Source organism: Schistocerca cancellata, chromosome 10 (genome assembly GCF_023864275.1).
Source record: "Schistocerca cancellata isolate TAMUIC-IGC-003103 chromosome 10, iqSchCanc2.1, whole genome shotgun sequence".
NCBI classification, from domain to species: Eukaryota; Metazoa; Arthropoda; class Insecta; order Orthoptera; family Acrididae; genus Schistocerca; species Schistocerca cancellata.
Window position 1 is genome coordinate 177,300,360 of NC_064635.1, and position 24,862 is coordinate 177,325,221.

The window sequence follows — 24,862 nt, forward strand, 5'->3', positions numbered from 1 at the left end:
AAAATAGTCGAACATGCCACGAATACATGCAGAAAATCCTACAAATGATTCAAATAATTCATGCACTATTTTAGTATCAATATTTTTTGAAATTTCAGATTTACACTATTAAATCTCTGGAGTATGTCCTTCCAAACTGTCATCATGAATACTGTTTCTTGTCTGATCAGTTGATACAACATAGCTGAAGCCTCATTTCGCACAAGCGGTTTCTCAAACATATTATTGGCAGTATGAGTGAGGTCATTGATAACGGCCTTCGAGTTTTCATACAGACTTACACACGCTTCTTCTCTTGCTGACCAATATGTTTTGATAAACTTTTTACCGTTTTGCTTCCTGGTTTCATGAAAGAAAGAAGTTTATCCCAACGTTGTGTAGAAGCAGAGAAAAAATTATAAAGGTTTTGCATTACACTGGAAAATGAACATGCTTCCCCGGAACAGCTTGCACCACTAAAAATTAATAGTCTCTGTTCGCTCTGATGAGGCATGAAACCATTACAAGTTAATGAAACATATTCAAAGAATGGCACCACGAAAGGTTAGTCTTGCTTGACTGTTGTTGTTGTGGTCTTCAGTCCTGAGACTGGTTTGATGCAGCTCTCCATGCTACTCTATCCTGTGCAAGCTTCTTCATCTCCCAGTACCTACTGCAGCCTACATCCTTCTGAATCTGCCTTGTGTATTGATCTCTTGGTCGCCCTCTACGATTTTTACCCTCCACACTGCCCTCCAATGCTAAATTTGTGATCCCTTGATGCCTCAAAACATGTCCTACCAACCGATCCCTTCTTCTAGTCAAGTTGTGCCACAAACTTCTGTTCTCCCCAATCCTATTCAATACCTCCTCATTAGTTACGTGATCTACCCACCTTATCTTCAGCATTCTTCTGTAGCACCACATTTCGAAAGGTTCTATTCTCTTCTTGTCCAAACTAGTTATCGTCCATGTTTCACTTCCATACATGGCTACACTCCATACAAATAGTTTCAGAAACGACTTCCTGACACTTAAATCTATACTCGATGTTAACAAATTCCTCCTCTTGAGAAACGCTCTCCTTGCCATTGCCAGTCTACATTTGATATCCTCTCTACTTCGACCATCATCGGTTATTTTACTCCCTAAATAGCATAACTCCTTTACTACTTTAAGTGTCTCATTTCCTGATCTAATTCCCTCAACATCACACCTTGCTTGACTAACGAGAGAGAAATGCTGAAAAACCTGAATTGGTCGACGCTTTAAAACAGACGAACATTATCCGACAAAAGCCTACTTACAAAGTTTCGAGGACCGGTATAGAGAGAATACAAAATTATTCTTCGATCTCCTACTTACATGTAGCTCCGATATGGACTAATTACTGCACACAGAGAGACATTTTAGTAATGGTTCCACCCGTGCTATTACACGGTTGGAACGGGTGCAAAGCATAATGCGTAGCACAATTCTAAATACCCTCCGCTTTGCACTTCACAGTAGTTCGCAGAATATGTATGGTGACACAGATATGTGTTGTCAGTTTAGTGACTGCGCTATCAGCAGTTGTAAGAAGATAATGAGGAGCACCTTTTCAAAACGCATTATGTCCACTGGTCGACAAAATTGAATTTGATATGGAATCCGGTATTTTATTACCCGCTCTACACACTCCTGCAATCAGATTGTGTCCAAACGCATTTTAATACCTTCAAAAAGAGCACTTGAAAGAAGCAGCATTTTGTCCTCTAGTATGATTGAGTCAAACTGCATTAATTCCAACAGTTGCCACTATTTTATTTTATTAAGCTATGTTGGCTCCAATGTAAGGCTGGCGGGCTAAAGCGAAAGGCTTTAACTGGCCAACAATGAACAGTTAATATTCGTTTTCAGTATTACAGCATTGTTGTATATACACGTTTATCATTCTCTCTGTAGACTTATAGAAGTCAGAGGTAAAAACGTTGTTGTGCTGAGAAGGAGAGTATTATAGCGAGTGTATGTGTGACTGTTTAAGAGGAAATGAATCGTGGAACGAGAAAGCGAATGAAGAGCAAATCAAAAACGGAACTAGAGTGTGAAAACAGGCAAGAATAAAGAGTAATAAAATTATTTTTATTTCAAAGCTATACAAATTCCAAGCAACCATGTACCTGGCATTCACTGATTTTCAAAAGGCCTTCGATTCAGTGAAACATAAAGTGCTCTGGCAGGTGTTGCGGAAGTATGGCATACCACAGAAGATCTTAAACATCATAAAAGATCTATATGATGGCTACGAATGCTGCATACTCCACAAGGGAAATATGACACAGCCCATAAAAGTAACAACTGGAGTCCGGCAGGGTTGCATTTTGTCACCAACACTTTTTCTACTCATTCTAGACTCTGTTATGAGAAGAGTCACAGCAGGCAGGAGACGAGGAATCCAGTGGGGGATCCACGAACGTCTGGAGGATTTGGATTTTGCAGACGACATAGTTTTATTAGCTCCAAGGCTGACTGATATGCAAGCTAAATTAAGCTTGCTGAAAGAAGAAGCAGAGACTGCTGGCCTCAAGATAAATACAAGCAAACCAAATGAAATGAGAGTAAATTCAGGTAACATGGAGATGCCCCTGTTAATAGGTGAGCAGCGAGTGGAGACTGTCAACTCATTCCTGTATCTGGGTAGTATAGTGGCGGAAGATGGCGGAGCTGGAGATGACGTGAAAAACCGCATTAAAAAGGCAAATGCTGCCTTCATACAATTGTATCCAATATGGAAAAATAGAAATATCACATACAAAACAAAAATCCGTATTTTTAATACAAGTGTGAAGGCCGGAAAGCTGGAAACAACCCAGTTACAAAGCTTCATAAATAGATGTCTTCGACGCATCATGAATATCTGGTGGCCAGAAAAAATATGTACTGAGGAGATCTGGCGAATAACAAACCAGATACCTATAGAAGACCAGATACGAGAGAGAAAGTGGGGCTGGTTGGGGCACACCTTGAGAAAACCAGATGGAGCCATCGAGAAAAAAGCATTGGAATGGAATCCCCAGGGGCACATGGAAGAGGACAGTGGAAGGGGAAGCAAAAAGAGTTGGCAAGACCTGGGCAGAATTGAGGCAAATGGCCAAAGATAGAGACGGATGGCGAGTTCTCCTGGATGCCCTATGCCCCCATAGGGGCCAAAGGAACTAAGTCAAGTAAGTATACAAATTAATCTATTTGTACTTACCTGCATGATTATTTCTCTTGTAACCTTTCCTCTTAGATATTGGGATAAGGATCCTCATCTCATGAGCTTCGAATCTCCTTACCAGGATAAAGTAGGACGCTTTTGCTGTTAGTCGATTCCGGTTAGCAGTCTACACAAAACTAAAAGGGTAGAGTTTGCTAAACCAGACAAAAAGGAACAAGTAAGCGCAGGAGAGTACGGAATGATCCGAAAAATAAACCAACTGCTCTAATAGTGCAGTATCATGTAAGTAAAACATCGTCAAATTTATGATTTGTTTACTCTTATAAAATGTGTTACAGGGATAATATTGTAATTGCTACCTTTAATTCTTTTCAGTTTTATTCAAAAGGTGGTAGGCTTCCTGTGTGTGCTGCTTTCTTCAGGAAGCTTTTCGGCATTGGTCAAAGAAGAGTGCATACCATCGCTTATGGCCTTAAAACAAGTGAAGGAGTGCTTGACAAGAGAGGAGGAGACCATAAAGCAGAAAAGTATAGTGCAAAAAGGGAAAAGGTAACTGAATTTATTTCATATCTACAAGCAAGGGAGAGTCACTACTCCAGAAATAAGAGCCAGCACGTTTACCTGCCATATGACCTGAGTATAAACAAACTTTTCCTCATGTATAACAATTCAGTCATATCTGATCTGAAAGTGAAGAAAACATTTTATACGAAAATATTTGATATAAAATTTAATCTAGGTTTTGGAACTCCAGAAAGTGATACCTGTAGCTTCTGCCATAGAATGTATCACCAAATGAAAACTGCTACAGACATCAACACAAACAATAAGCTAATGATTGAACTTGGGTCATATAAATTAAGAGCTAGAGCTTTTCATAAATTAATGAAGCAAACGTGTGACTGTAGCTTGACATTTGCCTTTGATTTACAACAGGTACAACCTCTCCCAAAATTATCTCTTGGCGAGGCATACTATTTAAGACATCTCTGTACTTCTTTTGTGTAACAAATGTGGCAGATACAGAAACTACATTTACGTTTGGAATGAAACGCAGGCAGGTAGAGGGCCACAAGAAAATTCCTCAGCCATCACCGATTTCTTAAAGAAATTTACCATTGACACATCTGTCACATTTCTCAACTGTTCGCGGATGGATGCGCTGGCCAAAACAAAAATCAACACGTTATACATGCAGTTGCTTTCGGGTTATTCAAAGAATCCGCAATGCTTGTGACTGATGTACCTCTCTGCTTTCCAGTTCGAGGACATTACATTTTAACTCCTGACAGAGTATTTGGACGAGTAGAAAACAAACTTCGTAAAATTTCAGAAATATTGAATCCAAACACGTCCGAGAATGTTCATGCAGAAGTGGGCGAAACAAGGATTTTAGGGAAAGACTGGGAAGTATTTGATTTCAAGGAACTAAGTATAATTTTTAGGCTTGTAGACGGCATCAGTGATCCATTTGAAGAAATATATGATAGGTGAAAGGGTGACTGATGTGAAAATCAAAACACACATTACCTACTATTCTGATGATACTTCAAAGGTCCGCAGCTCGTGGTCGTGCGGTAGCGTTCTCGCCTCCCGCGCCCGGGTTCGATCCCCGGCGGGATTTTCTCTGCCTCGTGATGACTGGGTGTTTTGTGATGTCCTTAGGTTAGTTAGGTTTAAGTAGTTCTAAGTTGTAGGGGACTGATGATCATAGTGCTCAGAGCCATTTGAACCTTTGCCATTAGGTAAACGTGGATACAGCTTGGTCAAAGTATCAAATATCTCCAAAGTGGATGGCTGTTAATCTGGGTGAAAGATTTAAGTATTTCATTTTCTCTCCAGTTGTCTCCATATTTAAGGCTTAGTAGTTTTTCCACATCGCCTTTCCTTTCTTTTTTCAATCTCATCAGTGATGATTGATGATGTGGAACAACTACTAAGCCTTAGGCATGAAAACAACTGGAAAGAAAATGAAATACTTGAATTTTTCAATCCGTTATCAGCCGTCCATGTAACGAACTTATTACCCAAGATACTATTTGTTATTGTTTAGAAGAGAAGCCTGTTTTGGGAAAAACATTGTGAAATTTGCTATTGTAAATGAAGCACATTTTCGTTTTTGTTCCTACTTCTGGTGTTAAAATGTATTACTGAATGCTAAAAAATGTATTTTCAAACAATAAAAAGTATTTTTACCAATTCTGTGTCACTGAATACTAATCAAAACGCATTATATCCAAAATAGCTTACATCAAAAGTCAGATTGTCCAACAGAACCCAACAAAACCATTCTGTCCGTCACTAAAGTGCTCATAGCTTGAAAGTATAAAAAGCAATTTCCTTGAATTAAACACATTTTGATCAACAGACCTACCTGAGTAGGTGGTGTAAAATTCGTGAAAATTAATCGAACATTTTTTTCGGTATACTTTTTTCGCTTCTCTTGAAAAATTTACTTTTTGGGACACAATGCGTTTTGAAAAGTAGCTCCTCTTATGCTGTAACGATCTAGACGTAGAAAAAATAAGCAAGAAAGTGTCATAATGGTGCAGTCTCCTCGATTTTATGTCTGGCGTCACGCTGGACATGAAAAAGAGAGCGCGTGGTTGGAGAGAATCGATGCCGCGGGAGCGCAGAGACGCTAGGGCCATCTAGTAGCTGACGTTAATAGCAAAGTCGACAACAGCGCGACTTGTGGACCTGGATGAAACTACTGCCTCTTAAGATTTGCTCGACCGCTTGGCATTAAGAAAAGAACATCTGCCAAAAACCGTCACAGAAAAACGATTAAATGAATTCTGGCAGACGGAGCGGTTTGTGATTTTGGTCCTAGTATTGCTATAAAATTTAATGAATAAGTAGACGATGCATTTACACGATCGCTCTAGACTGTATTGGCGCGGGCAGAACGAATCTATTGTGCGACCCTACAACTACAGCGAACAGTTTTCAGCAGTAAGTGCAGCGCAAAAGGTGTGCGAATGAGTCCCTTGTTTTCAAGCAACCTGGTCAGAAGCAGCCAGTCAGCATGTAGTGCCACTGCCGGGTCTGTCCGGGAATCACCTAGCTGCCTCTCGGCCGCCTAGGCGCACGCGGCGGTATGTGGCGCAGAACCGTCCGGGGAATCCCCGTTGCTGCCCCTAGAAACTTCTGCAGTCTCCCAGCTGCAGAGGGAGTCCCTGCTCTCTGTAGTAAAGCCTACAAGGTCTTATAACGGGCTGCAGGGACAGCACTGGCACACTTTGAGTCGATCGGTTGGATGCTGCGCATCGGTGGAGGTAACTACTACTTTTCTCTTGTAGATAGCACACTTGGGTTCTGTCCTCACTGTATATACGGTGAGTAAATCGTCCTTGGTCTTAAATGTCACAACCGTTAGAATTAATTTCGCTGGCGATCAGGAAACGCTTCGTTTCTTTGCCTGTTGAGGTGGTTTTTTTTTATTTTTCTTTATTGAGTTTTCCTCGTGTGGTTACCGTTTAATTCACAGTGTGTTTTCTAAATTCAGATTTCGTCTTTGCTGTCTATTTTCCAGCAGCATTTGTTATCCGTTTTACAGCTGTTGAACATATTTAGATATTGTCTTATCGTGTAAATTTTGCAGATACATAGTCTCTGTACCGTTTCTATCATTTCTGTAGTGACTTTTCTTTTCTTTATTTTTTTGCTTTTCTTGAATTATCTCCAATCTGTAATACTGTGTTATGCACAAAGTAACCAAACGTGTAAATTTTTACCTGACTGGTTTTTACATTTTTGTAATGTTAGTTTTTTGTTTCAGTTGTTTAAGGACTGTGTACCATTTATAATTTTTTTCATTTTCTTTTCCTTTCAAATTCTTTTGACATTTAACTGTGTCATTTTCTTCTTCTCTCTCCATACAGTTCGTTACTGCCCTCTTACAGCTTTTGTCCAAAAACGCTTCTGTTGTCAATGCATTGCGTTTAGAAAGTTCTTTCTGTTTTTTCTTTTTTATTCTTACATATTTAGAAGCGTTTATCATTCATTTCTTTGATACAGTTTGTTGGTTGTTCCTTTTCCCAGAGATACTTAAAGATGTAGTTTACTAGCCTGTCATCACCTACTCTGTTTATTCGATAAGCAATGTGCACTTTATTGTTCTTGTAACACTTTTAGTAGTCCAGAATGTTTCACATTTGTTTCGAAATTCACGTACATTCTTTCGTATTTATTATTGGACCCAAAGCTTTCCTTATATGTTATTAATAGATATATGAATAGTTCTCAAGGTTTTTTTTTTTTTTTTTTTTTTTTTTTTTTTTTTTTTTTTTTTAGCATGACTTCCTTGTTTCTTTTGAATGTGAATAATTAAGGAGTTTTGCTAATTAGAACTGATGTGCTAGCTGTAACTGGCTTCTTTCTGTAGACATTTGGCAAGCAGATTTCTCGTATATTGCTCTTCCTGCAGCTAACGATTCCTAAGGAAACTTTCGCGTCTCTACACCTTAAATTTCTTTGTACTTATTAGGTGTGACTTTCAGAGTATGATTTTAACTATCAATGTTTTTTATTCATCTCTTAAACTATAGCACTATACAATTTCTTCATTATGTGGTATCTTTATTTTGTAATTGGTTTCATTTGAAACTTGGTGTATTTATTTTATTTTATTTTTTTTTCTTGTGGGAGAGTGTGTTATGGAAGAAGATGTTCTTCTCGTTGCATTATATTAATTTGTGACCTCTGTGGTTAGTTAGAACCGAACGTTTCACACCAGAGGACTGTCCCCAGTGTTGGCCTACTTTTTCAATTAAATGCCCCTTTATTATCTGTGAATCGTATTGTCTATTATTTAACAATATTCGCGGATCTTTGTAGACATCTTCTGCCAAGTAATGGGAACAACCGAATGAAAGCGCTCGATTGAGTCTGTTAATGGGAAACGAACGACTCTTTCGTTCTTTTAGTTTTTCGTAGCAGTTGTAGTATTCAGTTGTTTTTTTCCGTCGGTTGTAGTTTTACGTATCTGTTGGATTATTTTCATGCATTCACCCACTTTTTCGACTGCAACCATCCTGTGGCAGTGACCGAAAGAAAATAGTTGTTACATTCTGTTGTAGTTTTGCATACTAAGTGAGTTATTCACTCCGTCTTTTCAAGTGAAACCAGTGTGTAGTTTTGTTCTGTCTGTTAAACGACGTATTCATCCGTTCTTTGAGCTGTAACCATTTCTTACTAGAGGTTGATTCTTTCAAAGAAAAAGACAGCAACCAGAGCGCCATAACCGGTTTCGAACCCACAAGTTCATCTTTAAACGGCTGTTCACAAGGTGCACATGTGTGTGAAGCTTACGTAACTTTTTGCTCTTTATAACCCCTTGTAGTGAACGATTCTTGGGATGGTTGTGCCCTACAGTATAAAATCGATGTTAGAAAAGACCTATTTAAACTTAATTATCCTTCATAATGATCGAACACAGTGCAAACAAATATTTTAGACTGAGTAGTATTAGTACTTACCTTGACAATCCCCCATAATTTTGTTGGAATCTTGCAGGTTTGCGCGGGATTTTAGAGGATAGTACCAGTATTCCTCAACTGGAGGACAGGAGAAATGCCGTAACCCAATTACCCTGAAAGGAAGAGGAGTTAAAATAAGCGAGCAAGTGTCTCGGTTTATCTGAAGATACTCAACCGTTTCTTAGAAAACGACGTGGAAAGTTTCCACGTAGTTTAGATTTCTCCGCAGAGTCTCTGAGGGGAAATGGTGTCGCGGTCTGTCAATTTTGCGCCTCGTTTCGAACCCCGAATATTGTTTTTATTTACTTTATCTTATTTTTTCATTTATCTTGCCGTATCCATAGAAGGTTACTATGTGATTGTTCCTTATCAGTTAGTGGCACAAGGGAATTACATTATTAGTAAAATTACAACTGGGTTTCACAATAGGTATCGTAGCTTTATTATGTAAGATATGGGTGTAAGGTATTTTCGGGGTTACAGTGTTTTTAAATTCTTTTTATTTCATTCTTATAGCGATTACTATACGCTAAAGCACCAAAGAACTGGTATAGGCATGCGTATTGAAATACAGAAGTATGTGAACAGACAGAATAAGGTGTGTACCGCAGTTGTTAGGTCGGTTACTGCCTTCGACCATAAATATAATAGACTGGCCCTGACGTCATTTTCGTGGCTCCAACATCTCTGGTCTAAAGTCACGTGAATGTTGGCAAAACATGGTTGTTTCGTGTTGCGCTTATGGCTGTACTCAGCGTTTTGTCGGGGGAAATGGCATTACATTTCACGTGTGTTTCAATGATAATGCAGATGCGTTTATTGAAATCTGCTGAAGTGACTTTTATATGTTTTTTGAAATAGAGTATCACGTAAATTAAAGTGTTGAAAGCGATGCCTGTAAAGTCAGACGCATATTACATTTTGGAACGTATCTGTGATAATTCAGTTACACAAGTAAGTATAACTGTTTCTCGTTCCTACTCATAGGTTCCCTAAGGATGAAAACCGAAGGCAGCTTTGGATACAGGCCCAGAAACGGAAAAACTTTAAGCCATCTGCACATACGCGCCTTTTTGTATATACAAGTGAGATTATAATAAGGTAAGAGCTCCTATAGTCGACACACGAAGAGAATTTTTTTCTACCTTCTAATACTATTAAATAAATGTAGGCTCCAAAATGATTTTCTGAAACTTCAGAGTCTCACGTTTCATCTAAAATATCATTTTTTTAAAAACTGATAGTTTAAACATTTGTAAAAATAGTAGGAACTGAACCTTTGAAGCGCACCTAAAATTGATACTCTAAAATGGACCTGCTCCTAATGTCGACAATTTTGGCACCTATAGTTGGCGTAATTCCCATATCCCATTTTCTTTTATAAGTGAGTAGAGCTCAAAACGCGGCGAATCTAATATTTAAAGTTGTGACACGAGCCCACTCTTACTGTTTAAAAGAATTTTAACGACATTTTACTTTAATTGATAGTTTATAGTAATTTCGTCCCGCTGCCCACCAGAGGGGCGCTCGCTGTATTTGCTAGATTTTATAAATGGTACTGTGAACAAATCCAGGTCAAATGTAGTTCTGACATAATTTTTCGCAAATAAAAAAAGCATTTTTTGTTGGAAGCGTTTGGCAGTCAATTGAGAAATGTGGGGAAAATACGATACAAACATACGATGGCAGACCGCTGATTTGAAATCCCGCCACGTTCTGCCAACAGTCACGTGGTTTATGTTCAAGCCACACCAGCCCTATAGCTTTTGCACAGCAAGGCCAGTCTACTATTATCTATGGTCGAAGGTTACTGGTGCTACAATGGCAGGTTATCAAGATTTATGTAAGTTTGAACGTGGTGTTATAGTCGGCACACGAGTGATGGGACCCAGCATCTCCGAGGTAGCGATAAAGAGGGAACTTTCACGTACGACCTTTTCACGTTTGTACCGTGAATATCAGGAATCCAGTAAAACATCAAATCACTGCGGCCGGAAAAAGATCCTTCAGGAACGGGACCAACGTGCAGAGAATCGTTCAACGTGATAAAAGTGAAACTCTTCCATAAATTGCTGCAGATTTCAGTGCTGGGCCATCAACAAGTTTCAGTGTGCTAACCGTTCAACGAAACATCATCGATATAGGCTTTCGGAGCCGAAGGGCCATAGATGTACCTTTGATGACTGCACGACATAACGCTTTACGCCTTGCCTGGGACCGTCAACATCGACATTGGACTGGAAACATGTCAGATGAGTCTCGTTTCAAATTGTATCGAGTGGGTGTATGTGTTCGGGTATGGAGACAACTTCATGAATCCGCGGACCCTACATGTCAGCAGGGGACTGTTAAAAAGTTGATGGTCCAAGGCGTCTTGTCACGGTTCGCGCGGCTCCCCCCATCGGAGGTTCGAGTCCTCCCTCAGACATGGGTGTTTGTGTTGACCTTAGCGTAAGTTAGTTCAAGTTAGATTAAGTCGGGTGTAAGTTTAGGGACCGATGACCTCAGCAGTTTGGTCCCATAAGATCTTATCACAAATTTCAAACTGGTGGAGGCTATGTAATGGTACAGTTGGAGTCAAATGGGACTCTAATAGGTGACACGTATGTAAGCATCCTGTCCAATCATCTACACTCCTGGAAATTGAAATAAGAACACCGTGAATTCATTGTCCCAGGAAGGGGAAACTTTATTGACACATTCCTGGGGTCAGATACATCACATGATCACACTGACAGAACCACAGGCACATAGACACAGGCAACAGAGCATGCACAATGTCGGCACTAGTACAGTGTATATCCACCTGTCGCAGCAATGCAGGCTGCTATTCTCCCATGGAGACGATCGTAGAGATGCTGGATGTAGTCCTGTGGAACGGCTTGCCATGCCATTTCCACCTGGCGCCTCAGTTGGACCAGCGTTCGTGCTGGACGTGCAGACCGCGTGAGACGACGCTTCATCCAGTCCCAAACATGCTCAATGGGGGACAGATCCGGAGATCTTGCTGGCCAGGGTAGTTGACTTACACCTTCTAGAGCACGTTGGGTGGCACGGGATACATGCGGACGTGCATTGTCCTGTTGGAACAGCAAGTTCCTTTGCCGGTCTAGGAATGGTAGAACGATGGGTTCGATGACGATTTGGATGTACCGTGCACTATTCAGTGTCCCCTCGACGATCACCAGTGGTGTACGGCCAGTGTAGGAGATCGCTCCCCACACCATGATGCCGGGTGTTGGCCCTGTGTGCCTCGGTCGTATGCAGTCCTGATTGTGGCGCTCACCTGCACGGCGCCAAACACGCATACGACCATCATTGACACCAAGGCAGAAGCGACTCTCATCGCTGAAGACGACACGTCTCCATTCGTCCCTCCATTCACGCCTGTCGCGACACCACTGGAGGCGGGCTGCACGATGTTGGGGCGTATGCGGAATACGGCCTAACGGTGTGCGGGACCGTAGCCCAGCTTCATGGAGACGGTTGCGAATGGTCCTCGCCGATACCCCAGGAGCAACAGTGTCCCTAATTTGCTGGGAAGTGGCGGTGCGGTCCCCTACGGCACTGCGTAGGATCCTACAGTCTTGGCGTGCATCCGTGCGTCGCTGCGGTCCGGTCCCAGGTCGACGGGCACGTGCACCTTCCGCCGACCACTGGCGACAACATCGATGTACTGTGGAGACCTCACGCCCCACGTGTTGAGCAATTCGGCGGTACGTCCACCCGGCCTCCCGCATGCCCACTATACGCCCTCGCTCAAAGTCCGTCAACTGCACATACGGTTCACGTCCACGCTGTCGCGGCATGCTACTACTGTTAAAGACTGCGATGGAGCTCCGTATGCCACGGCAAACTGGCTGACACTGACGGCGGCGGCGCACAAATGCTGAGCAGCTAGCGCCATTCGACGGCCAACACCGCGGTTCCTGGTGTGTCCGCTGTGCCGTGCGTGTGATCATTGCTTGTACAGCCCTCTCGCAGTGTCCGGAGCAAGTATGGTGGGTCTGACACACCGGTGTCAATGTGTTCTTTTTTCCATTTCCAGGAGTGTATATCCATTAATGCCCGTTGTGCATTCCGGCGGACTTGGGTAATTCCAGCAGGACAATGCGACAACCCACACGTCCATAATTGCTACAGAGTGGCTCCAGGAACACTCTCCTGAGTTTAACCACTTCCGCTGTCCACCAAACTCCCCAGACATGAACATTGTTGCGCGTATCAGGGATGCCTTGCAACGTGCTGTTCAGAAGAGATCTTCACTCTCTCGTACTCGTAATCACAGTGTCAATTCTCTCCAGCACGACTTCAGACATTAGTCGAGCTCATGCAGGCACTCCTGCGTGCTTGCGGGGGTCCTACACGATTTTAGGTAGGTGTACTAGTTTCTTTGGCTCTTCAGTGTATTAATTCTTACTTTTGATTCTTACATTTATTCCACAGGAAAATTTGTGGCATTCCCTTCGATGATACCGATCATAGAAACATTCGAAATTTAGAAAGTCCGAACACTACGAGAAGACAGGTTTCCCAAGGTGACATTTCTTCGTGTGACTATCATTCGGGAAAGAAACGTCGCGAACACTGCAGAAGATTTCACGCTTTGGCTTTTATTTCGCGCCAAACCACTTGTAGCGGTGTGGAAATAAGCATTATGCGTATTTATTCATTCACGTACTGAATAGATTAATTCTTATTTTCACCGTCTAAATCTGACTATTCCATTGCCGTGAATTAAGTTGTTCTAGGTGCAGCTAACATGTAAGTAATTAAGATGATGTATCGTTGAGGATACAAAATTGAGCATGCAAGTTCCCCTTCCTTAGGGATACAAGTATTACAATCTTAGACCTCAGTAAGGCTTTCGACACTATTTCCCATGAGATCTTATTTTCTAAGTTCAAACTATACGGAATAAAGGGCTCACAGTTATCGCTAATAGAATCGTACCTTGATAACAGACAACAAATGGTCATAATTGAGAACCAACTATCAGACATACTAAAATTGAAACCGGAATTATTCAAGGATTAGTAATACGCCCATTTCTCTTTCTAGTGTATATCAATGACCTCCCACATAACTTGCCAGACAAATCAATTCCATATGCTGACGACATCACCTTAATAACATCAGACGGAAATCTGGTAACTTTACAGGACAAAAATACAGACATGGTAGAAAACTCCACCACATGGTTGCAAAGCAATAAATTGGTCTTAAAGGGCAATAAAACACAGACAATATATTTTCATTTGAGTAAGTTGAAACCAGAAGGGACAGTAAACACACCTGTCAAACTGCTAGGAATTTATTTAGACCCGAATTTGAACTGGGGCGAACATACCCAACAACTATGCAAGTAATTTTTTTATTGCGCAAACTTAGGACTTGTGTCAGTAAGAGCCAAATGCTAGAGGCATACTATACCTTTTTCCACTCGCACCTGGTCTATGGCATAATAATTTGGGGGAACTCTTCAGGGGCTCAGGAAGTTTTTAAGTGGCAGAAGAGGGCAGTTAGAGGTATAAAGGGCTTACCCGACAATGAATCGTGCATACCAGTATTCAGGGAGCTGAAAATACTGACTCTCTCTGCAATATTCATATACCACTGTCTGATAGACATCAAAGAAAACCAGAGCAACTTCAAAGAAAGGGGGGAGGTACATTCACACAACACAAGAAATAAACATTACATTGACACACCCCAGGTAAGGATAAAGAAAACCCAAAACTGCCATACTACATGGGGATTAAGCTATTCAACAAACTGCCTACAACACTGAGGGAAATGCCAGTACAGCAACGAGGGAAGAAACTAAAAAAATTGGCTGATTATGAATACAACCTACAACATTCCGGAATTCGAGGAAAACTTAAGACGCCTCCAGAATGAATGATCATTATAGCATGTAGTGAAAATATAGGCGGTATCATATTCTGTGACAAATTTGATCCAAGGAGATGTATACTTTTCTGTATATTTTTTAAAAACTAATTGGTAGCTCTAAAAAAAAACAAAAAAAACGATGTATGTATTGTTTTGTGTTTTGGTACCTTTCCTTGTATTTTTTGACGCTGTCTATTACAACAGAAGTTGTTTAACGACAATAAAATTTTATTTTATTTGAAAAAAAAAAAAAAAAACTGACTGGCTGGCGTCTTGCGCATGCGTACCGCGCGCTCCACGCGATTCTCCTGCTGCGGCCAGGAAAGCAGCTGTTGCGAGGAGGTGGCGTGCATGCAGCGTGTTACTGCAGACCGCGGGCACCAAAGTTGCGCCAGCGGTGGGGTTACCTCCTGGCGACGACTGTATTCCTGGCGGCAACAGGGGGCTGACTGCAGTGGCGCCAACTCCGGCACGGAAAAAGGCTGAGTGAGTGACCGTGAAAACAAAACAACATTCACATAACTGAGGTAACCGTAGAAGACTGACAAGGAGAGATTCACAGCGGTGAGATCGACTTTTTGAAATCATCCGAATTATACGGTGATGTAGGTTTAACGTCCCAGGTTTCAAACTTTCATTTGCGAGTAATTGAAGAAAAAATTAGCGTACTATGCGATTGCAGTCTTTCTCGGCGTATGCCACTGATGAATTCTTCTCTGGTTATCAGCCGAGTGATGGCGTCGTCTTTGCGAGAAGATGATGGGTACGAAACTCATTGAAACGTTGTGACAAGACGACGCCACCACTCGGCAGATAACCCGAGAAGAATTCATCAATTAGCGTAATGCTCTTAAGTTTTAGAAAAGGGATATTAACACAGATTGTTTAAAGTACAAGCTTGACATCAAAAAGGTTGTGAACTGATGTTTTCAAATCTATCATTTTTAAATTTTTTGGAAATGATTGTGATCATTATTTTTATTCGATTAAACGGGTTTAATGTAATTTTTTTATTTCTAATGCTGTGTCACATCATTTTATCACCGTATTAATTTTTACAATTGCTCTCATTTGTCTTCCTCGACTAGTATTTCCACTTGGGATTTCTGTACATGTCAATTTAATTACTTTTTTATTTATCTGTCATAATACTTGAACATTTTCAACTGCCGATATATCTCTTTAAAAAAAGACGATTAATCGATTTATATTAACCGTGCGTTTGTATCAAAAATGAATTTTTCGTTGCAATGTTCTTTTTTTGGGATGGTTAATGTCAAAAAAAATATTAAAAACGTTACTTCTAATTCCGCTATGCACTAAGTAACACAGATGATGATTGAAACGAAAGAAAGAAGTATAAATAAAGCGAAATTCAAGGAACACGAGGAACAGAGATACTGAATGGAATAACATGGGCAAAAATATAAGATGATAAAACGGAAGAAATTAAATCGAAGTTAATAAATAAAATAATTAAAATCATATGCACACGTATTCCAAGTAGAAAGAGAATGTCAGGAGGAAAAAATGAGAGCAATTTAAAAAGGTTAATCAAAATGACGTGACAAAGCACCACAAATTTAAAAAAAAATATATTTAATCGAAAAAAATAATGATCAGTCATTTCGATGAAGATTTAAAAATAAAAATTCTCAGAACACCAGAGAAGAAGACGTGAGACCTGTACCTTAAATGTTACCGCTGTACGAATAGCCTCTGCAAGAGCCCGTTTTGTAAAGCTAGAGAGGATCAAAATTCAGAACTATTTTTTTTTTCTTCAAATGAGGGCCGATGAGTGTGAATGGCCGCAGTGTGTGAAACTTGGGACCTTAACCTACATCACAGTATAGATGATTTCAATTTCAAGAAGTCGATTGTACCACTGAGGACCTCTCTTTGTGAGTGAGAAAAACATTCACATAACTGACGTAACTGTGAGAGACTTGTCTCGGCTGACTGTCTCACATTAAGTGAAAGCACTCAAACCGGAAGATCGAGTGACACACGGACATGGCCAGAGTGATAGTTTCGATTGGCGGATAAGTTGGCATAAAGAAATCTTTTAGAGACAATATTACATTCAAAACTGCCTTTTTATTGATCGGTTTCGACAGGTAAGGCTGTCATCTTCAGATCTTCTAAATTTTTTCTGGTTGTACATAATGATCCATTGTGCATTCATTATTCATGCCATGCTAACATTGTAGTAGAGAGTACATTTCATATACCACAGATTTCTCAGAAATGTGCAATATAATCTCCATTAAAATGTTAACAGGGCATGAGTAATGAATGCCCTATAGAGCATCATGTACAGTCAAAAATGTTTCTGAAGATCTGAAGATAACTGTCGTCCCTGTCGAAACCGGTCAATAAAATGAAGCCGATCTGGCTATAAAAGATTTCTTTGAAGTACATACAGATTTCTCCTTCTCATGATGAGAAACTTTAAATTGGCTGTCGTAACTGGGGCCCAGATTTTAATGATATGGTACTGGGAAGAGTTTACTGTGCGTATAAAGTCATACCTGTATTTATACCTTTTTTTAGTAGTAGGACTAGTGGTGTAAAATGGTTGGGCATTTACGGGTTGGGCCAAATGCCCAGAATAAATTCCTGGGCAACTACCCAAAATTCATGAACACCTGGGCATTTATGCATTTTAAAGATTAATTGATAAGCGGCACTTATAAAACAATTTTTAGGGGATATTTTGTATTTGGAAGGATGTTTTGCAACACTTCTTCTGTAATGGTTGGGTAACCAAGCTGAGAAAACTGCTTGAGAGTTAGGGGGTGTGATATGTACAACCTATTAATGCATGTGTTGTTGAATGCAATGTGAATGTGGGGTTTTACTTTATTTAATTTTGGTTTCACTGCAAGGACATGCGAAGACACAGATCGTTATTAGATTTTACTGACACAAAAATGTAGCGTAGGATCCTGTTGAAGTTACTTAGACGAATCCGTGCTCAAAAACAGTTCATCATTATAGGTTATACACACACACACACACACACACACACACACACAAAAGTATTTCACCATTTTCAGTACGTAGGACCTACGTGTGATTTAATTTCGTCTGAGTGCAGGACAAATCTGTGTCCTATTGCAGGTAACATAAATCTTCTGAATAAATCGTTTGGCACTTTGAAAATAACAGTTTCCTATAGATCATAAATGAAAGAAAATGTTGCCGAACTCCAGCGTCGCCTGTGGAAAGACCGGGATTATAATTACGATAATTTGAAATTGCCCCTTAATTGCGGCCAGTTGTAGCCGTCCAGCGATATTCGGCTTGCTGCCGGCGCGGCGTCTGAAATTCTTTAAAAACAATGCGACAAGCAAACAGGGTATGTGGTGCAGGTTACAGTTAAAATGAACAACGGGAATACTTTAGATGTATATTGGAGCTCACTGTTCAAATAATAAAACTTGTACACACCTTATTATGTAGATTGCGCACAATGGCGTCCTATCAGAACAAGGCAAAGGAGAAGAGCCTTCGGCGCTTTTTTGTTTCACGCCGTTACCAAAAAGAACAAAGATAATAATAATAGTTATGTTACAGATAATAGTTTTTCTTTATAATCGCATTATTCCTTGACTTTCAATAGAGTTTCCTTTACATATGACAAATACAATTGCTTAATATCGTGGCAAAATGTTTAAAATTTATAGTTCTCATAATCTGGGCCATGGGACGTCATAAGGCTCTCTGGAATGCCAAGTTCACATGTTCTAATGTCCGGGCATGGCATTCTACATTACGTCACATGAAGCACTTTCACTTAAGTTTTCACTTCGCATCACAATATTTAACATAATTTGTCATAGATTTCTCTGATTGTCTGATACTTCGAGTTCACATCAATACACTTAACACCATTGAACAAAGTTACAAAATTTCAGCATTATTGGTACATATATTTTTGAACAATATATTTTATTTTGGCAAGGATAGTCTGTTATGAACTGAAGTCGCTCTCCATTCGGACGAGGGCCCCAAGGGAAACCGCAGAAAACCTAGGCGGAGCAAAACAGACTATCCTTTATCATCTATCTGTTAGTAGCGTTTCGAATAGTATAAGGTGTACATTCTTGATTTGCAAAGTTTGCATTTTTATCGATTAGATACATAATTTTACAGTTGTATGACAATGCCGTTGATCGATGGTTCGCCAATTGGAAGGCGTGGTCGTCGACCGTCGAATGTTCGTGGGACGTTGCAGGCTCGGCGTCGCGTAGTCGGTGCTGCGTCATCATGGATACGCACGGCGGGAACGTGCGTAGCTTCGGCGTGGAGGCAGGCACCGCCCCCCCTCCCCGCGTTGACATTTAACCGCGCTACCGTCCGCCAAGGCTGCATCGGCTTAGCCTCCTGCATTGTCGTCTCCCAGAACGGCTCGTAACGCGAAGGAGTGGCCACGAAACAAATTCCATTACGCGGTATTATTTGTTTAACACACAGATGGGAATTCGCTATGGGCAAAAAATGCACGTATTATTAGTCACTGCTATTGTATAGTTTATTACACCCCAAGTGCGTAATTCCAGTAATCACATATCTGCATTTACATACATATTCCGCAATCCACCATACGGTGCGTGGCGGAGGGTACCTCGTACCACAACTAGCATCTTCTCTCTCTACTCCACTCCCAAACAGAACGTGGGAAAAATGACTGCCTATATGCCTCTGTACGAGCCCTAATCTCTCTCTTATCTTTGTGGTCTTTCCGCGAAATGTAAGTTGGCGGCAGTAAAATTGTACTGCAGTCAGCCTCAAATGCTGGTTCTCTAAATTTCCTCAGTAGCGATTCACGAAAAGAACGCCTCCATTCTTCTAGAGACTCCCGCCCGAGTTCCTGAAGCGTTTCCGTAACACTCGCCTGATGATCAAACCTACCAGTAACAAATCTACCAGCCCGCCTCTGAATTGCCTCTATGTCCTCCCTCATTCCGACCTGATAGGGATCCCAAACGCTCGAGCAGTACTCAAGAATAGGTCGTATTAGTGTTTTATAAGCGGCCTCCTTTACAGATGAACCACATCTTCCCAAAATTCTACCAATGAACCGAAGACGACTATCCGCCTTCCCCACAACTGCCATTACATGCTTGTCCCACTTCATATCGCTCTGCAATGTTACGCCCAAATATTTAATCGACGTGACTGTGTCAAGCGCTACACTACCAATGGAGTATTCAAACATTACAGAATTATTTTTCCTATTCATCTGCATTAATTTACATTTATCTATATTTAGAGTTAGCTGCCATTCTTTACACCAATCGGAAATCCTGTCCAAGTCATCTTGTATCTTCCTACAGTCCCTCAACGACGACACCTTCCCGTATACCACAGCATCATCGGCAAACAGCCGCACATTGCTATCCGCCCTATCCAAAAGATCATTTATGTAGATAGAAAACAACAGCGGACCTACCACACTTCCCTGGGGCACCTCCCATGAACACTCACCATCGAGGACAACGTACTGGCTTCTTTTCCTTACATAGTCCTGCGAACATGGTTGCTTTTTTCACTTTTTATGATATTCTTAATGTTTCGCGCTATATAAGAGTCCTAAAGTCGTCATACGCTCTACACTTCACCGTATCTTAGATCCATGACTATTCACTGTTTATAACCTGTTCTAAAAACAACACTCCGAGCGCGGCATGTCACTCGCTGACCAAGTGTCAGCTTCGCGTTGGAATGTTGATTGTTGTCGCGCGTGAAACGCTGTCTATTCCAAATACATCGTTCGCACAGTTTACAGGAGACGAAATAAACAGTTTTTCCATACTCGCACTGTGTGCATGTAACATCTGTTCATTAAGGACGTCCGCTCAAAATGGTTCAAATGGCTCTAAGCACTACGTGACTTAACATCTCAGGTCACCAGTCTCGTAGACTTAGAACTACTACTACCTAACTAACATCACACACATCCATGCCCGAGGCAGGATTCGAACCTGCGACCATAGCAGCAGCACGGTTCTGGACTGAAGCGCCTAGAAAAGCTCGGTCACAGCGGCCGGCCAAGGACGTCCGCCTTAAGTCTGTACAAAGTACGGCGATCGCCCACTTAACATACTACAGATTGGGAATTACAGACTTCCATATAGTTCAAGTCACGGTTTTTATTGTCTCTGTGACTACACATATTTTCTCCACAGAGCAAGTTAATCAAAGATTCTGTCACATTATCTGTCATTTCTTTTAGAGGCAAGTGTTACAATTTGTGAATACTTACTTTCCGGTTCCGGAACTAGACTTCAAACTTCCAAAAATCAGCAGCCAATATGGCCTTGTCATTTGCCTCCCATAAGTCATTCACTGTGCACGGCTGGTCTAAATGTGGACAGATAAGCAGGTGTTGAGGATCCTGGACAGAGCCACACAGACAGAGAGTGTTCTCATTCTCTTTTAGGAAACCCCATTGCTGCAGGTTTGTCTTGCACTTTGGAACTTCTACCCTCATACGGTCTAGGGTTCTCTGTGTATGGTAGGTCTCCACCAGGCGCCAGTTCTTCTTTTACATCTTTATGGGGGTTTCTCAGGTCGATTTCCCACCTTTTCAAACGATTCTCTGCAGCCGACCCTTCCAGGGCTCGGGTACGTGACAGGAAACTTCCTCGAACAAAGCCATCGGTCGGCTGACTGGTGTCCATATAAAGGGTGACCCATGTCCTCTTCTTGCTTGGTTTTTTCGGCTTCGGCAGCGATGTCACGTCGTATGTTGTGCGGTGCGATCCCAATGATTAAGTACATCTTGTGTATTGGGGTTGGCCTCAAGCATCCGGTAACAATCCGTGCCATTTCATTCACCGCGACATCAACTTTCCTCGCGTGTGTTGATGCAGACCATACTGGAGCGGCGTATTCCGCGACTGACACACTGAGCGCAAGCGCTGAAGTTCTCAGGACTTTTGGGTTTGCACCCCAGGATCCGCTGGTTAGTTTCCTGATGATGTTGTTTCTAGTTGAGGCTTTTTCCCTTGTTGCTGTTGCAGATGGAGCTGACAGTGAATTACACAATTCGTTGCTTACGTTCCTGCGTATCATGCCACGTTTGCCTGACCAACAGATCATCAGGACCTGTACTCGGACTGTGGCCTGCCTTTACAATAATAATGGCTTTGCCATATCATACTCAACAAATTGCCAACATGTTTATATTTTCTCAGGACTGCTGTACATGTTCCTGTGTTACACAGTGTCTAATACGCGTTTCTCAAGCCGCATCTAAGTTTAGCCATGGATCTAGCAAAGCTCGATTGATTCTAAAATTGTTTTATCGAAATCTGCTTTGCTGATAACCTATGGTGTTCCCCTTGAACATGGGTTTTATTCATGGTCATCTTTCTTTTTTACTCTAGTAGTTGAAATATTACCAAATAAATGAGTATTAATATTTAATAAAATTAAATTTACATCTCTACTAAATCTTTCACAAGCTGAACCTTCCAATGAAATAACAGTCCTAACTTTACATTACAGTATGGAATTAAATCAAATGTTCGCATTAAAAATAGATATCAATATTCACTATTCTACTTCAGTTTCACGAACTTGTGTTCCTTCGTTACACTGTTCAGTAACCAATGTCTTTCCTATGCATCTTTGAAAAGCGAGTAATATTGTTCTTTTCTCAAGTACACTCACTGTGTCCTAAATACAGAAAAATATACCATGGAAAACACTTCTATGCCGGCCGCGGTGGTCTAGCGGTTCAGGCGCTCAGTCCGGAACCGCGCGACTGCTACGGTCGCAGGTTCGAATCCTGCCTCGGGCATGGATGTGTGTGATGTCCTTAGGTTAGTTAGGTTTAAGTAGTTCTAAGTTCTAGGGGACTGATGACCACAGTAGTTAAGTCCCATAGTGCTCAGAGCCATTTGAACCAAAACACTTCTATGCTATTATATACAGTAAAAACTCGATTAACCGTCACTCTTTAAACCGTCAGTTTCTGTTAACCGTCACTGCTGTAACAGCATAATAATACTGTAATAACAGAATGCTCTAAGGTGCAGTGACGCGTTCGCTTTGTTTATTTACTCCATTTTAGTGGGAAGTGAATGTACCCGCCCGCCATAGAATGGTACATAAAATATGACCTTCAGTTGACGTGCTGACACGTCTCCCCCTTTTCTTGTCTTTGTCTCACTTGTGAGTCAACAATCACCACTGGATCGGTTTCCAGTCGTGGCGGGAAGACTGTAATTGTCGCCGTGTATCTAGCGGGCTGTGCCGTGTTACGTGTTTGCCACTTGAATAAGCTTCGTTGACTAATATTTTACAGTACCGTATTTAGTGCAGGTGTGTGTGATACAGTGACTTGATAAAATGTCTGAAAAACGTAAACGTGTTGTTTTAGGACTTAATCAAAAACTTGAAATTATACTGTAACGCTACTGCCCGCTCGGGCGTACGTTAGCGCTTTAAAGCCTGTACTGTAATAAGTTCACGGGCTTCACCTTATAAACAAGGATTTTAGTACATAAGTTGACCGCGTGTACCTAATTGGAAGCAATTCGGACTTATATCCAGTCAGTAACTACAGTGATGCGTCAAGCAAATGTAAAGTATAATTACTCGTTCGCATGGACAAGAAATACACACAGTAGATACTACCAATGATTAATAATTCTGTCGCCAGCCTAATTAGGCATTGAGTGAGTTTTTCCTTGTACAAGTGGGTGCATGTACAAGCATAATAACACGTAGTAATGTTGCGTTCTATGGCAAAGTTTAGAACCGGAAAAATCCACTGAACTAAAGTTTTCTCCTTTCGTACTAATTTGGACGAGCTATAAATACACAACACCACACTGCAATGATTACTACGAACTGCATTTTGTATATTGATCAGACTGAAATCGGGCATAGATTACCCTAGAATTAGCAATCTTGAAAGTACACATACAATGTCACTATTAAGGATGGATAAACACTAATACACTTAAGTTTAATATGGAACTTAACTTTGCTGGTCAAATCTGATCAGTACACTTCCAGGTTTGAAAGAATGGACAAGAGAAGGGGGGGCCCTGAAACTGTTATGGTCGTTATACTGAAACTATTAAGTACTGAAGGTAAATTAACACTCAGAATTATTGACCTATGGATTACTACTCTTTTGTCTCACTTCTGGATTATTTAACTATCATTCTTTCTGTCTCAAATTAATTAAGTGTCATTCAAAAATTTATCTTCCAATTTAATCAAACTGTTGTTCTTTACTAACATTTGCATTAACACACCGAACTTTAAACTTCTTTATAGCATAGATTTGTCTGCTATAACACTAACTTTAAACTTTCAGTTCGGGATACTCGGGTTGCACAATATGTGGTAAGGATCCTGTCTAGGTCAGTGATAAGGATGATTAATTGTTAGGGCAATTCTGGTAAAAGTCACATTATTATTGAACAGTTAGAAACATTTTCGACACTGGTCCACACAGATACAATTCTAAAGATGAATTAAATGTTTGACCTGTGCAAGTCGGTGTGGCGGATGGCAGGCAGCGAGATAGCGAGAGGCACAGCACACATACAAGCACGGCTAAGGCTCTCACTGCATCGGCACTTTCCTTCTTCTTAGCGTCGTAATCTTTCCAATTTTGTGCCTAAGAATATAGCCATGCCATGTAGTCGTCGGGATCGGCACATCCGAGGCTCAATGGAATCCACTTTTCCTGGATAGCCTCCTCGATACGGTACGTGTTCCTCTGACTGATGCCCAACTCCGACTGTAATACTGAGCCCGTTGTGCCGAACCGCGCCAGTGTGCGTTTTCCCGCACTCGCCTGCCCCCACCTTTTCCCGCTCCCCTATAGGTAGGGTATTCACCACAGGTTTTCTACTCAACATATATTAATACCTTTCCTACGTATGGACCAGGCGTATAAAATACAATTTTCACATCTTACAAGAGTTTCAACATTAAGTAAACTTCCCTTTGATTACCACATTACTTGAAATCTAACATAATAATAATATTCATTTCAAAAGTTGCTTATAGTTTCTTTAACATAACGATACGAAAAGAAAAAGAAATTCAAAACATTGCTTACATTAATCTCTCGAAATTCAGAAAGAAAAGAATTTGTAATATGTACAGTTTTTGTTGTTACAATACAACGCTTAAGAAAGGGCGAAACTGTGACAAGTGTAGCGCTGATTTATGATATTGGGAGAACAACAGGTAACGATATAAAACGTGATGCTGATAAAATAGAAGAACATGTGTCAACAATGCAGAGCATGGATGGAGATGTGCGAACAAG

The 24,862-nt window shown here is 40.9% G+C and overlaps 1 long non-coding RNA gene across 1 annotated transcript in view; it reads left to right on the top strand.

The window, feature by feature from the left end:
• The first annotated feature begins 6,299 nt into the window (after window positions 1–6,299).
• Window positions 6,300–24,862, top strand: part of LOC126106463 (uncharacterized) — a 73,525-nt gene continuing 54,962 nt past the window's right edge. Inside the window, exon 1 of the long non-coding RNA XR_007523352.1 lies at window positions 6,300–6,456. This is a non-coding gene — a long non-coding RNA (uncharacterized LOC126106463). The remainder of the gene's footprint in view (window positions 6,457–24,862) is intronic.